Source organism: Somniosus microcephalus, chromosome 2 (genome assembly GCF_052327205.1).
Source record: "Somniosus microcephalus isolate GS21.2 chromosome 2, FLI_Smic_1.0, whole genome shotgun sequence".
Classification (NCBI taxonomy): domain Eukaryota; kingdom Metazoa; phylum Chordata; class Chondrichthyes; order Squaliformes; family Somniosidae; genus Somniosus; species Somniosus microcephalus.
In genome coordinates, this window is record NC_140988.1 from 100,805,287 (window position 1) to 100,820,667 (window position 15,381).

At 42.1% G+C, this 15,381-nt stretch overlaps 1 protein-coding gene across 2 annotated transcripts in view; it reads right to left on the bottom strand.

Moving 5' to 3' along the window:
* The window catches only part of lrba (LPS-responsive vesicle trafficking, beach and anchor containing), a 991,104-nt gene that overhangs the window by 436,177 nt on the left and 539,546 nt on the right, over positions 1–15,381 (bottom strand). The window lies entirely within an intron of this gene.

Consider the following 15,381-nt stretch of genomic DNA (forward strand, 5'->3'; position numbering starts at 1 on the left):
TGGAGCATTACAGACATGCTGGGGACTCAAAGTACACAACTGCTAGCCATGATTTCTTTACATAAATAGTAATTTCATCCTCCTTTATTAGTTAAATTTTACAGGAATGTTAGTCTTTCTTTACCACCAAAAATGAGTTTGCGCCCAATTTGATCTTTACTTTCAAAAAAGCACGTGTGTGCAATTTGCCCTGTTCGTATATATGGTTTTGTTTATTGCTTAAAGCCAAACTTGAACAACAAACACCTTTTCCTTTTTAGATAGAAAGAAATTTTAGTTTAAAGTTTGGCATTTTTTAGTTATGGGATATTTTTGTCTGTAGTTATAGAGTTCCTCTCTTTGTGCTACATTACCTTGCTTCAAAAGAGGTTATTTTAACCAAGATGCTACCCTTAAAGTGGGGCTTCTGTAACCACATGCTGGAAAATAGGCTTCTTCCTTTTGTCTTTACATGAAGTATCTCAGAAAACAAGCCAGTCATGCCAAATACTGTTGAATAATACTTCACGCACGCATCTGGGAAAATAATCACACAAGTACTAGAAAAACTAAATGTGCATCATCTAGCTATTATGCAGCACTATAATCTAATCAGGATAGTCCTAGCATAGACAGCAAGTCACATACCATATGTGGCATTTGGGTATATGTTATGGAAGTTGCTATTCATGGTTTGATTAAAGTGCTTCTGTCTTGCAGGTTGATTTCTCAAAGGCAAAGCTATATTCGAAGGGTTTTACGGATATTAGGATCAGACATTTTTGATATACCATTTAGTGATGGTTTTGACATTGGTGCAGCAGTTGTGGAGGCAAGACACAACTTCACAGGGAAATACCTATGTAACTCCAAGAAAGACTAACTGGTAGAGATTGAGTGGCTACTACCTTTCTGTAGTGTTTATCGACTTTGTTTGAAAGATCTGCAAAGAAAGCCATTCTAAAGAACTTAACTGATGGGTTTGTCTCTAACTCTTCATGCACTGGTTAAGGCTGTGAGGTTGAACCACACTGTTCACAACTTTGGTGTCATATTTGACCCCGACATGAGACTCTGACCACATACCTGCGCCATCACGAAGACCGCCTATTTACACATCCGGAACATCGCACGACTCCACCCCTGCCTCAGCTCGTCTGCCTTTGCTATCTCTGCCCATGTCCTAACTCGCATCAAGTCCCGTTCACCCATCACCCCTGTGCTCGCTGACCTACATTGGCTCTCGGTTAAGCAACGCTTCGATTTAAAAATTCTTATCCTTGTTTTTAAATTCCTCCATGGCTTTGCACCTCCCCATCTCTAATCTCCTCCAGCCCCACAACCCATCCAAGATATCTGCGCTCTTCTAATTCTGGCCTCTTGAGCATCCCTGATTTTAATCACTACACCATTGGTGGCGGTGCCTTCAGCTGTCAAGGTCCTAAACTCTGGAAATTCCCTACCTAAATCTCTGCACCTCTCTACCTCTCTTTCCTCCTTTAAGACGCTCCTTAAAACCTACATCTTTGACCAAGCTTTTTGTCATCTGCCCTAATATCTCCGTATGTGGCTTGGTGTCAAATTTTGTTTTATAACGCTCCTGTAAAGCGCTTTGGGACGTTTTACCATGTTAAAGACGCTACAGTATATAAATACAAGTTGTTGTTACTCAGACTGACTACAACTCACTTTTACCACTTGCTGTTGTAAAATTTGTAAATAAACCCATTTAGTCATTTTGTCTGGTACAAAATTGTGTGGCACGACCAATGTTCTCTCTAATTTTTTTTTCGCGCACGGTCCCTTTAAATTTGCTGTGCCCATCTTCCAGCGCTAACAGCTTGTGAGCGGCATGTGCGGGACCTCCCGATTGATGCTCGCCCGCACACCTTGGGCATGACCAACATTAAGTATCTTCTAAAGTGACATGGGTCCATAGTGCAAATCCTACATGCAATCCAAGGACATCCTATAGCAGCTTATTTTGTATATTTCTCTATCCCTCCACTGCCTTTGTGCTGTCAGAGTGCTCGTCTCTGGATGAGCTGCAATTAAACATTAGAAAGAGTAAAGCCATCTTCTTCAGCCGTTGTCACAAACTTCCTACGCTCACTATGGATTTCATCTCACTCCCCAGCCACCGTCCCAGGTTAATCCAAACTGCTTGTAACTATGCCATCCTGTTTGACCCGGAGATGAGCTTCTGATCCCATTTTCTCCCCGTCACATAGACTGCTTACATCTACCTCAGCCCAGCTGCTGCTGAAACTCTAATCCATGCCTTTTTGTCACTTCCAGACTTGACTATTCCAATGCTCTCCTGGCCAGCCTCCCCATGCGCCATAAACGCGAACTCATGCAAAACTCGTAACCTGCACCAACTCCCGCTTATCCATCACCCCAGTGTTCGCTGACCTACATTGGCTTCCGGGCCACCAATGCCTCAGATTTAAATTTCTCATCCTTGTGTTTAAATATTGTCACGGACTCACCCCTCCCGATTTCATCTCCAACCCTACAACCCTCCAAGAACTCTGCGTTCATCTAACTCTGGCCTCCTTCTTGTGTATCCCCCATTCCTTTTGCCCCACTATTGATAGACGTGCCTTTAGTGGTCTAGGTTTTCAGCTCATGAATTCTATCCCTAAACCTCTCCAACTCCCTCTCATCCTTTAAGATCCACCTTAAAACCCACACCTTTGACCAAGCTTTTAGCACCCATTCTAAAGGCCCCTTCTTTTGCTTGGCATCCATTTTTTGTCTGATTACACCTCTGTGAAGTACTTTACATTTTTCTACATTAAAAGCACGACATAAATGTTGTTCATTCCAATGAAAGCTTCTGGGAATTGACCTTTGCATTTGACATGTGAAAAATGATTTGCAGAACCGTAAACTTTAATAATTACATTGATTGTTCCCTGGTATAATGTTCCAACTGCTATAAAATTCTAAGTACCTCTGACTCACCAGGAGCAACACCACAGGAGAGCCACTATTTTAAAAAATGTGTTGAATGTTGCAAGTATCTTCAGTGTCACTGAGCGAGCTGAGATAGCCTATGGACCAGCGATAAACATTGATCAAGCTATGTCAGAATTTGCTTCACTCATTCTCCTAAGGGACGTTTTCAACAAATATTACTTTGCAAAGATAAGCATAATATTAATGAAACTACCAGAATATCATTACATTCATCATATTTTAATAGTCTGAAAAATTTGGATTACCAGTTTTTATACCTCCTAAAATCTGTAATATTGGACATAGTGTAAGAAAGGGGGAAATCTTCATTTCAGAGTCTCTCTAACTAACCTGAGCCTAAATCAATTGATTCTATTCTTAATTGTAGTTTAAAGATTTCATTATGTTATTGCTATACTTCTACTTGCAAATCCTGTTGTAATATGCCCTGGGTAGACTCGGTTAGATTTTGAAATGGAAGAGACCGAACCACTAGGCCTTGGTTGGCCAAATTAAAGATAAAGTCAGCAGCCTTCCTGCCACACAAACAGCTAGCCTGGGAAGCAAGGTCATATTTGCAGGGCTACAGGAAAACGGCAGGGGAGTGGGACTAGCTGAAGTGCTCTTGCAGAGAGCTGGCATAGGCTCGATGGGCTGGATGGCCTCCTTCTGTGCTGTAACCATTCTATGATTCTATGATATGTGACTGCCACTGTGCTGGAATGTTATAACATCCACAGTGAATTAAAAACATAGGCAAATGGCAAGGACACCATATCTCTACACATGGAGACATGTTCAGTTTGTATTACCATAACTACCCCAGATATGAGTCATGATGGTCAAAAACCAGACGATAACAGGGTGTAATGAGATGAGGACCTGACAGGGGTAGGCGGGATCATTAGGTACGTGGCATCCCTGTAACTGGACGGGGGGGGGGGGCGGGGGGGGGAGAAGGTGGTTTCAGTTGTAAGTCAATGATTGGGTTAACTGGTCCCCATAGGCTTTGCTGGGAAGTAGTAGTATAAGAAGGGGTCTTGCAAATACTTAGGTTGTAGAGGCATTCAGCAAGAAGCTTGGGAACATTCTCCAGATGAGCCGAGGAGGGTTTCGGGTTGCCGGAGGACCCACACACGTCGCATTGGGTGGACAAGCAAGCCGAGAGGCCAGGTCCAATGGGAGCTGACCCGTGGAGATTGTGTCTTCTACCCAGGGCCCAACGGGTAATATAAACCTTGATTGTGCCTCGTTTAACTACAACTCAGATGCTGTAATGTATCAAGTCTCATTTTCACTGAATAAAATATAATTACCATCACCAATACGGGTCAAGTCGAATCTTTCGGAACTTAGGAGTGAAAGGGTTAATTGGCACAGACCCAGAAACTGAACAATAGTTCAACAGGAATTACCCCTCTCACTGTCTAATGTCCCTCTTCCATTATAGCATCACTGCAGCATGTTAAATCAGGCCTGTGGTTATCTGGATACATAAAAAGCTGGGAGTGTCTGGCCATAATGATTGGGCCGTAATTTGCGACCCCACGGGTGCGTACGCGCCCGTAGGGGCCACACAAGTTCCAGGTTTAGGCATCCAAAGCACATGCGCGAAAACCCGGAACTTGCGATCTGTCGAGAATTCTCGACAGATCATCCGCATCCCCAGGAAAAGGGCCTCTGCGGGTGGAGAGTTGCGCTATTTGCCCAACTTCTGCCCAGCGAATGCCCTTGAAATTCTTACGCCTGGTAAAAGCAAGCGTAAGGTCCGCTCTTACCAGTATAAGAGTTTTAAAAAATAGTAAATAAAATGTTATATACTTTAAAAGCCATGTTCAATCAGGTAAGTTTATTTTTAGCCCTGTTAAAACATACAATTATTTTTCCAAAAAATTACATTTTTGTTTAATATATTTAATTAAATGGCATTTTAATTAATTTTAACTATGTAATTAAAAAATATATATATTTCATATGTTCATGTATTTTTCAAGTGATCCCCATTCATACTTATGGGGATTCCGTTTGTATGGAACTCCCAGAGTATGAATGGGGATTCCCTTCTTTTATTGGTTGGGCTGGCCCACGTGATCCCAGGAGCGCTTGCGAACCGCCTGCGCCCCTGGGATACGTGGGCCTCTGCCCTCGAGTACCCGGAGAGGCCCAGGAGCCCGAATCTCCGTACTTGCTGGACCACCAGGTAAATTAGTAGATTTTTTACAGGTCGGAGGCATCCGCCCGCGGGAAGCCTCTGACTGCAAATTTTGGGCCATTGTGCATGATATCTTGGGTACAGCAGTAAGCTGAGTGGGAGTGTGGCGAGTAAAAGAGTGACTATAATTGGTGGTTATGATCATTTGAAATAGTTCCAATGTTTTAAAAAATATCCAGGAGTGAGATGAGGGGATTATAGAAAGTGCAGGAGTGAAATTAAAAAGGAAATTAGGAAAGGAAAGAGAGGGCATGAAAAAATATTGGCGAGAAAAATCAAGGAAAACCCAAAGATGTTTTATAAATACATAAAGAGCAAGAGGATAACTAAAGAAAGAGAAGAGCCTATTATAACAGCAACTTATATTTATATAGCGCCTTTAACGTAATAAAACGCCCCAAGGCGCTTCACAGGAGTGTTATAAAAAAAACACAAAATGAGAGTGAGCCATATAAGGAGATGTTAGGACAGATGACCAAAAGCTTGGTCGAAGAGATAGGGTTTAAGGAGCGTCTTAAAAGGAGGAAAGAGAAGTGGAGAGACTTAGGTCGGGAATTCCAGAGCTTAGGACCTAGGCAGCTGAAGGCATGACCGCCAATGGTGGTGCAATTAAAATCGGGGATGTTCAAAAGGCCAGAATAGGCGGAGCACAGAGGTCTAGGGGGATTATAGGGCTGGAAGAGATTACAGAGATAAGGAGGAGCGACGCCATGGAAGGATTTGAAAACAAGGATGAGAATTTTAAAATTGAGGCATTGCTTAACTGGGAGCCACTGTAGGTCAGCAAGCACAGGGGAGGTGGTGAGCAGGACTTGGTGCGAGTTAGTACACGGGCGGCAGAGTTTTGGATGACCTCAAGTTTATGGAGGGTAAAACTTGGGAGGCTGGCCAGGAGTGCATTGGAATAGTCAAGTCTAGAGGTGAAAAAGGCATGGATGAGAGTTTCAGCAGCAGATAAGTTGAGCTAAGAGTGGAGATGGGCGATATTACGAAGGTGGAAATGGGCAGTCTTAGTGATAAAACGGATATAAGGTAGGGAGCTCAATTTGTGATCAAATATGACACCAAGGTTGCGAACAGACTTGGTCAGCCTGAGACAGTTGTCAGGGAGAGAGATCGAATCAGTGGAAAGGGAATGGAGTTTGTGGCGTGAGCCGAAGACAATGGCTTCGGTCTTCCCAATATTTAATTGGAGGAAATTTCTACTTATGCAGTGCTGGATGTCGGACGAGCAGTCTGATAGTATAGAGGCGGTGGAGGGTTCAAGAGAGGTGGAGGAGAGGTAAGTAGAGCTGGGTATCATCAATGTACAATGAAAACTCACATTGTGTTGCCGGATGATACCACCGAGGGGGGAGCATGTAGATGAGAAATAGGAGGGGGCCAAGGATAGATCCTTGGGGGATACCAGAGGTGACAGTGCAGGATTAGGAAGAGAAGCCATTGCAGGTGATTCTATGGTTACGTCTGGAAAGATGGGAATGAAACCAGGCGAGTGCCGTCCCATCCAGCTGGGTAACGGTGGAGAGGCGTTGGAGCAGGATTTTGTGGTCAACCGTGTCAAAGGCTGCAGGCAGGCCCAGAAGGATGAGAAGGGATAGATTATCTGTGTCATAGTCAATTAGGATGTCATTTGCGACCTTGGTAAGAGCAGTTTCGGTACTGTGGCAACGGCGGAAGCCTGATTGGACGGATTCAAACATGGAGTTCTGGGAAAGATGGGCACAGATTTGGGAGGCGACAACATGTTCAAGAACGTTAGAGAGAAAAAGGAGGTTGCAGATGGGGCAATAGTTTGCAAGGACGGAGGGGTCAAGGGTTGTTTTTTTTGAGAGGGGTGATGACAGCAGATTTGAAGGAAAGGGGGACAATACCAGAGGAGAGAACCTTTAACAATATCCGTTAACATGGGAGCCAGGAAGGAAAGTTGGGTTGTCAGCAATTTAGCAGAAATAGGGTCGAGAGAGCAGGAGGTCAGTCTCATTGACAAGATGAGCTTTGAAAGGGCAAGGGGGGAAACAGGAGAGAAATTAGAGAAATATGCAAATTTAGGGTTAGGGCAGGGGGAAAACGGAGAGGAAGTAAGGTCCGGTGGGCTAGGGGAAGGGAGGGAATTGAAAGCAGAAGCATTGGATGGATGTTGTTAATCTTTTTAACAAATAAGTCCATGAGCTCCTCACATTTATTGTTCGAGGTGAGGGAGGAGGAGGCAGGGGAGGGTGGTTTGAGAAGATGGTAAGTGGTGAAGAGAAGCCTGGTGTTATTTTTGCCATTCTGAATGACCTTAGAATAGTGGGCGGTTTTAGTGATGGAGTGCAGGACCCGGTAAAGCTTTATATGTTCTAGCCAAATCTGGTGATGGATGGTTAGATCAGTTGTCTGCCAAAGACATTCAAGTCTGCGTCTCTTGGACTTAAGGGAGCGGGGATGAGGGGTATACCAGTGGAACGACTAGGGTGAGAGAGTGTAATGATTTTATTAAAGACCAAAAAGGTAACTTGTGTGTGGAGGCTGAAGACGTGGGTATGGTTCTTAATGAATACTTTGCATTTATCTTCATAAAAGAGAGGGACATTGTAGTTAAGGAGGAAGAGTGTGAAATATTAGATGAGATAAACAAAGCGAGAGAGGATATATTAAAAGGTTTAGCATCTTTGAAAGTAGATAAATCGTCAGGCCCGGATGAAGTGTGTCCCAGACTCTGGCCATCATTCTAATGATAGGGGATAGATAGCGTCCTCTGTAGCCAAGAACGAGAATCCCGAAAGGTGTGTTGCCTACCCGGTGCCAGGGTAAGGGATATCTCATGGCGGCTGGAGAGGAACTTGGAAAGGGAGGGGGTAAATCCAGTTTGTCATAGTTCATGTTGGAACAAACGACACAGGTAGGAATAGGGAGGAGGTCCTGCTGAGGGAGTATCAGGAGTTAGTAGCTAAATTAAAAAGCAGGACCTCAAGGGTAATAATCTCTGGATTATTGCCTGAGCCACGTGCAAATTGGCATAGAAACAGTCAGATCAGGAGAATTAACACATGGCTAAAGGGCTGGTGTGGGAAAGAGGGGTTCCTTTTCATGGGACACTGGCACCAGTACTGGGACAGGAAGGAGTTGTACCGAGGGGACAGGCTCCACCTGAACCGGGATGGGACCCGTGACCTAGCGGAAAGGGTAAATAGGGAGGTGGCAAAGGCTTTAAAACTAGTAAGACAGGTGGAGGGATCTAAAAGAAATGAAACCAGCCTAAATATAAACAAAACAGGAAAGGAGAGCATAGGAAAGAATAAAGTAAGGGAGGACATTGATGGCCAGGGCGTTATAGGATAAGAGTTTAAAAAGATGGCTAAAAATGAGAGGAACTGCTATTAAAATTAGTTAAACTGTCTGTACACACACAGTATTCGTAATAAAACAGGGGAGCTGGAGGCAGTCATGCATTGCAAGGAACCAGACATAGTAAGGATTACTGAGACATGGCTACAGGAAAATCAGGGCTGGCAATTAAACATTGTAGTGTATTACATATTTAGAAAAGATAGAGGGGGAAAAGGGGGAGCTGGAATAGCTGTACTTATTAGGGATAACATAATGGCAGTAGAAAAAAGTGACGCAGCAATCAGCAAGACTGAAATAGAAGGAATGTGGATAGAGATAAAAAATAATAAAGGATCAAACACGCTATTAGGGCTAGTCTACAGACCACCTAATAGTGGAAGGGAGGTGGAGGAAGAAATATGCAAGGTCTTTAAAATTCTGAAAGGTTTTGATAGAGCAGAGAGAGAAAGTGTTTCCACTTGTGGGGAAGAGCAAAACTAGAGGCCATCAATATAAGATAGTCACCAAGAAATCAAATCGGGAATTTAGAATAAACTTCTTTACCACAGGGAGTGGTTGAAGCAAATAGTATAAATGCATTTAAGGGATGGTTAGATAAGCATATGAGGGAGAAGGGAATAGAAGGTTACGCTGATAGAGTTAGATGAGGAAAGACAGGAGGAGGCTCGAGTGGAGCATAAACGCCGGCATGGACTGGTTGGGTCAAATGGCCTGTTTCTGTGCTGCATATCCTATGTAATCATTTTCCAATCCTCTGTGGCTACAGGTGTGGTGCCGGAGGACTGCTAATGTTGTACCGTGGTTTAAAAAGGGAGAAAGGGATAGACTGAGTAATTACAGGCCAATCAGCCTAACCTCGGTGGTGGACAAATTATTGGAAAAATTCTGAGCGGCAGTATTAATCGTCATTTAGAAAGGCACAGATTAATCAAGGACAGTCACAGCATGGATTTGTTAAGGGAAGGTCATGTCTGACTAACTTGATTGAATTTTTTGAGGAGGTAACAAGAAGGGTCGATGAGGGTAGCGCATTTGATGTAGTCTTCATGGATTTTAGCAAGACTTTTGACAAGGTCCCACATGGCAGACTGGTCAGAAAAGTAAAAGTCCATGAAAGTGGCAAGTTTGAATCCAAAATTGGCTCAGTGGCAGGAAGCAAAGGGTAATGGTCGACAGGTGTTTTTGTGACTGGAAGGCTGTTTCCAGTGGGGTTCCGCAGGGCTCGGTACTAGGTCCCTTGCTTTTTGTGGTATATATCAATGATTTAGACTTGAACTGTATAAAATACTAGTTAGGCCACAGCTAGAGTAATGCATACAGTTCTGGTCACCACATTAGAGGAAGGATGTGATTGCACTAGAGAGGGTACAGAGGAGATTTACAAGGATGTTGCCAGGACTGGAGAATTTTAACAGGACTGGAGAATTTTAGCTATGAGGAAAGATTGGATAGGCTGGTGTTGTTTTCTTTGGAATAGAGGAGGCTGAGGGGAGACTTAATTGAGATGTATAAAATTATGAGGGGCCTAGATAAAATAGACAGGAAGGACCTATTTCCCTTAGCTAAAAGGTCAATAACCAGGGGGCATAGATTTCAAGTAATTGGTAGAAGGATTAGAGGGGAGTGGAGGAGAATTTTTTTTACCCATAGGGTGGTGGTCATCTGGAACTCACTGCCTGACAGGGTGGCAGAGGCAGAAACCCTAATCAGATTTGAGAAGTACTTGGATATGCACTTGAAGTGTTGCAACCTACAGGGCTACGGATCAAGAACTGGAAAGTGGGATTAGGCTGGATAGCTCTTTTTTGGCCGGCACAGACACAATGGGCTGAGTGGCTTCCTTCTGTGCTGTAAATTTCTATGATTCTATGAGGTAAAATAACATTTATTGATGACATCTGTACACGTTTGCTCAAAAAAAGCAGCAATGCTCAATTGTTGCCGTAACAACTCAAATTAGGTTGCAACAAATTGAGATGGATTTGTCTGAAAGGGAATGCTTAACTATTTTTCTCATCAAAAAAGGCTAGAGAAAAAAATGAGAAAGTTCAGAGATAGACGGGAAGATGAGCAGAAAGACAATTGCAGGAAGAGAAACAACTTAAAAAAACAAAACGTTTATTCCTCAGCAATATTAGGGGAGATCAACTAGCATGTATTAGCAGATCACCTGTGGCATTTCTCATGGTGAGTCTGATATTTTTAATAAGGATTGGAGTGTTACTACATGTAATGCACAATGTATTATTCTACTCAGGTCAGAATTTAATTATACGTAGCTTGATCAGAAAACCTTATAAATTGGATTTTGCTCATCATTTTTAGGATGCAGGTGGGGCATCTGAACTGAGTAAGTCAGAGGATGTGCTATTTTGAAAGGAAAGGAGATAAGTATCCTGATTTGGTTTGTGGGAAGGTGCATCGAGAGCCTGCAGTCATTGTGGCTCCAGTATTTTGCACATTGCAAATGACTGCCTTAATTCATTTATACTATTTATTTTAAAGTGTATCACAGGAATTTGCATTGGACAGTCTGCAACATCTGTATGTACAATGATCTACAATATTACTATTTGATCTTCCATGGTCTTGCTCACAGGAAGTCAGAAGAAACTTTTGTAAGGAAGTGGTTCTTCTATGGCACTGCTCACAATAAATGAGCAGACACGCTGTTTTGGAGATGGATGCTGAATTTGTAATAAACTTGGAGAGTGTGGGAATAAGTGGGGGCTGAGGAAAGCACAGTTTGGGAGGGAAGCAAGTAACTTGGGGAGAATAATGATTATTTGGGATAACAGATTAGGTAATGAAGGAGCAGTGAGTAATCAAGAATAGATTGGGTGTGTTGGGTGCAGTGATTATTTGGAGAAATTCAGCTAGTACTTGAGGTTGGGAGTGTAGGGAGGAGCGAATTTGGGTATGTAGCTCAACCAAGTTAACATTTGGGGATAATTATTTGGGGAGGGAGCAACTATTTATTGGGGTAAATGTTGAATTTGTGAGAAAGCAGTGTGGAGGGTGAGAAGTGGGCAATTGCAGGGTGGGAGAAGTGAACTGCTGGGAGTTCGGCAATGGGCATAGGGGAAAATGGGTATATGAGTCGGTAGTGGGTAATGGAAAGTGCGGAGCAGAAATTTAATTAAAATGTTTATATTCTCTAACTATCAACAAGATGATTGTGTTTACATGAGAAGCTTTCAAAATTCAATTAATTTGTTAAAAAAACAAAAATATGAAAAGAAAGTGCGCACAACTCTGGTTAGTTAGAATGTTTACATTTGCTGTCAAAACAGGTGTTGGTAATCAAAGCCTTTGCATTTACATGAAAAGCTTTCAAAATTCTATTCAGTTGTTTAAAAAAACTCTAATTAGGATGAACGATACACTGCCTCACTCATTCAATTGCTGTCTGACTCACCTTCCTACTCTCTTTTTCTGACTCATGCACTCAGTCATGTGCCCTCTGACTCATTCACTCAAACTCTGTTAGCCTCATTCGATCTCTCAGATTCACTCCTCACTGACTTTCCCGCTCAAAGCCCAATGTTAATTTTACTCTACATTCAATTTCCTTCAGAATGTCTTTAATGCTCCGACTTCTTGCCAGGACTGAGCCTTGATCTCCATCATCATGTTTTCGAGTTATTGCACTATGATCTTCTCTATGGTTCGTTGTCACTGGCCATTCTCATAAGTGGACCACACGTCCCCTACAATCAGAATGCATACTTACCCTGCCCAATATCTAAGTAAATGATAGCCCAACCCAGGGATCGTGCAAGAAATCCCTTATCCTGTACACCAGCTGCTACAATGTATTATGTGTCATACAAATTCTTGTTTTGAACAGCGGCCTGGTTAAATACTCATAAGTAAATTGAGACACAGGCTTTATAGTTTCAGTTACAATAGATAGATGATAAAACTGAACATTTTAACATTTCCTTACATTCTCTGATATATAAAATAACAAATATACAACTTGCTTTCTCTCCAAAAAGAAATCCATTAACTGTAAACTCATACTAGCCTACCGCCCTGGCTGTGCAAATACTGACTTACGATAATGGAGGGAATTCCCCTCTGTGATCCCAACCTAAAATCAGGTAGAATCGCAATTAAGAATGTGGGGGCCTACTGCCGCCTTGCCGTTCAGACAGGCATTTCCTTCCCCCTGTTCGATGCTCCTTCCCTGCCCGCTGCATGCAAGTGGTGGTGGGTCCCCAGCAAATTTCCCTCCTTTACGCTCCAATTACCACCACTTCCTTGGGCTGCTACTTGGATTGCAGCAGTAGGCTCCGGGTAGCGGGCAGTAAGGGCCCAGAGTTTCCCCAATAGAGGGAAAGCGCATTATAGCAGTGAGACAGGACCTTCTTTTCCAGAAGTTGTGCTGAAATTCTCTAATTACTCCTTCTCTATTATGAACATTGTTTGACTCACCATCTCCTCTGACCTCAGCTGGAACTCCCACATCTGCTTTCTTGCTAAAGCTGGATCCGGAAAGCTTGGTTTCCTGTTTCATGCCAAACACTTCCTTTCCTCTCAACAATTCTTAACTCTCCATAAGGCTCGTCTATTCAAGAGTCAAATACTGCTCTCACGTTTCAGAAGAGTCTTCCAGTACTTCATAGAAGTTTACGGCACAGAAGGAGGCCATTCGGCCCATCATGTCTGTGCTGGTCGAAAAAGAGCTATCCAACCTAATCCCACTTTCCAGCTCTTGGTCCATAGCCTTATAGGTTCTCCAAGTACTTTTTAAATGCGATGAGGGTTTATGCATCTACCACCCATTCAGGCATTGAGTTTCCAACCTCTACCACCCTCTGGGTGAAAACATTTCTCAACTGGACTGCAGCAGTTCAAGAAGGTGGCTCTCCACCACCTTCTCAAGGGCAATTGGGAATGAGCAATAAAAGCGGGCCTTGTCAGTGACGCCCACATCCCATGAATGAATAAAAAAAGAAACACTGGTAGCCTAACAAGCAAGTTCTATACTGTAGTTTTCATAAAGGCCTGTTAGAAAACTATTATCACCAACAATTAAGGGAGTAAAAAGGGTAAGTGTGTAAACAATTCAAGTCTTGGATCTGCTAGCCCATTCCACCCAATCACTGGCAGCTGCCGTCAATAGTTTCTTTCATCCATTCTATTTTTTAAAAGAACTTATTGAAGCCTGTCAAATACAATCAACATGTTATGCTTCTCTTTGTTGCAACAGATAAGTCAGATGGTATTACATTTTTCAAACCAATGCAATGATATTTTAGTTCCCAGATGCACCAGGGTATCACAGCATCAACAATGCAGTCAGCAATTTTATAAACATATATAAAGAAAAACAGATACTAATAGCCAACTCATGCACAATTTCCATGCAAGCCTTTTCATTCCTGCAGCTTTATTTACATGCCATATCCAAGTATTAAGCAGTCAGGACACCAATATGGGCACTTGGATCTCAACGTCACTGTATATTCAATACTCTCTGGGCCATGACGGTAATGACTGCTTGTATGATGTTGCAACAGGTATAAGGCTTCCACTTAAGTTTTTAAATTAAATAGCTACTAGTAATAGGCAAAGCTATACAAGATCATTATTTTTTGTGGACTAAAATGAAATCTGGAATAGCATTCTAGCTTACAAGGTGTAAGCCTCTGTGCAGCCTCTGAACAACAACAATTTGCACTTATGTAGTGCCTTTAACATAGAATAACGTCCTATGTTGCTTCACAGAGGCATTATCAAAATGGATGCCGAGGAGATATCAGCTGCCAATAACATTATGTACTTAGTTAAATGATAGTTCTTAACGTGCATTTAAATAGCACATCTCAGAGCACCTTACACACCAAGCAGGAAGTGAAGGAACTAGAGTGGTGGGGAAAAAAACAAAGGCACTGTTAAGCTTTTAAGAGGCATTTGAAGGCAGGGAGAAAGGTATCAAGTTGAAGTAGTTTTGGAAGGGACCATCAGGGGCAGGTGCTCAGTAGCTTATATTAACACTTTAGTAAATATTGCTTTTGTCCACATCTAGAAGAACAATTATGTGAAACAATAAGGAAAAATATTTATTTTATCTATCTAAATGTATGCTGCTAATAAGAGCAGTGCATTACATCAAAAGCCCTTTGGCAGAAGCAGCCCAGCTGAGCACTTCACCTATTTGGTCCTGTTCTAATCTCCAAGGATCTCCAGATTTGGTACAGTTATTGCTTTTAGATCACATTCTTATTGACTAGTGTCAGCCTGGTCATTCATCTTGAGTACAGATGTCACGACTGCAGTGCTATCTTGTGACATATTGTGAGCATTTTCTTCCAGAAATACCTCTTTAAGGCAGGGTGCAATAGGTTAAACTACTAGACAGAAACCAAAATACAACTGATTGTGCCTTCTATTTCATTTGTAAGAAATACTTCTAAGACTTGAAATTGGAAACCATTACAATAATCAATTTCTTGAGAGTATGCTAGTAAAGCAAAAAAAAATGTTTAATACCTAACCAATGAGGATATCTTTATTAAATTAAAATAAATCTGATTTTAGAATGCTTCAAAATCAATGGTACACCATACAATATAATGGCCTGATATTTGAACTTCAAAAACATTTTCCTTTTACAATTGTTGATCAGTAATAACTAAAGTTATTTTCAGAAATGATGCCTTCAAGAAAAAGGAGCACAGCTTTACTATCAACACACACCAACAAGGTAAGTGTTCTGCACTAGTATTTTGTAGCTTTCAGTCAGAGTCACTTTTACAAGGTAATCAATGCTTGTTAATTAGTTTTCGCTGCAGTTAAAAATGACCAAGTGCACGATCAAGTTAAATAAATCTGTTTCTATAGGAGGAGCAATCAATGTTATAGCTCATTAAATTATAGCTCCA